The sequence below is a fragment of the Sceloporus undulatus genome, chromosome 7 (genome assembly GCF_019175285.1).
Source record: "Sceloporus undulatus isolate JIND9_A2432 ecotype Alabama chromosome 7, SceUnd_v1.1, whole genome shotgun sequence".
In the NCBI taxonomy this organism is placed as follows: domain Eukaryota; kingdom Metazoa; phylum Chordata; class Lepidosauria; order Squamata; family Phrynosomatidae; genus Sceloporus; species Sceloporus undulatus.
The window spans coordinates 43,742,462-43,743,584 of NC_056528.1; the positions used below are offsets into that span (position 1 = coordinate 43,742,462).

At 40.8% G+C, this 1,123-nt stretch overlaps 1 protein-coding gene across 1 annotated transcript in view; it reads left to right on the forward strand.

The window, feature by feature from the left end:
• Positions 1–1,123, forward strand: part of F8 (coagulation factor VIII) — a 44,908-nt gene that overhangs the window by 132 nt on the left and 43,653 nt on the right. The gene's annotated exons all lie outside the window — the stretch shown is intronic.

Here is a 1,123-nt window from a genome sequence, read left to right on the forward strand (position 1 = left end):
AGTCACTTATATAAGGACTGATTTAATTCTTCCCCTTGCAAACCAAGCCTTTAAGAATTCTACATCAATTAACCAATATTTATTCGTTGAATTAATGCAGTTTTTCTTTTAGTCAAACTATTGGTACAAAGTGTGTGTGTGTGTGTGTAGAATAAACATCAAACCTCATGCATCTGGCACTGTTCTTCCGTCCTCAGAAAATGAACTTGCAACCAAGGAAGAATTGTTTTTACTTCTTCTTAAAAGCCATCCTCAGAGTGTGTCCCTGTCTTGGTCTTCACTTCAAGTTGCTTTGTTGGGATAATGTTGCCATGCCCAAACATGCCAGCACCATAGTCATGACATGAATGCATCCATCCTTGGCTGCTGTTTTCATCATGCTCTGGCTTCTTTAATCTTTCGGGCCCAATATTAATAGCTTTGCCAGCAGATAGTGAATTCCCCTTTCTTGCTCAGACCACTTTCTATTCCTCTTACTCACATCAGTGGGGACAACCCCGTTCTGAAGATTTTAGCATCGCACATCTAAGATACCTACGCCAAAGTGAAATTGCCAGAAACCAAGAAAGAGAAACTACCAGACTCCTACCTGCCTCTTTCCCTCCCCTTCTTTTAGTCTCATTTTCTGGAAATAGCATCATTTCTCATGTTATCACTGTCTAGTGACAGGCAGAATATTGGGAGACACAGGTTCACCAAGCCATGAAACTTCAGCCAGTCGCACACTCTCAGCTTGACACGCCTCGAAGGGTTGTTGTCAGGAAACAGTTGTGAAGCAGAGGGACATATATATTGACCTGAGCTTACTGAATGAAGCATGGGATGTAAATGTGACTCAGGCTGCATCAGCACTGCAGAAACAATCCAGTTTGACACCACTTTAACTGCCATGGCTCAGTGCTATGAAATTCTGGGAATTGTAGTTTGTTGCAGCAATAGAGTAGACACATTTTTTACATTTTATTTTTATGATTTTTGTCTTCCAAAATCCGTACTAGTGTAATATTGCTACTAGACCAACCAAAAGAGTACAAAAATATGGCAAGTTTCAGATTTCCATCAAGCAAGACCCAAGACCCTGTGTAATTTCTGGCAGCATCTGGCATATCATCTTTGAAGATGG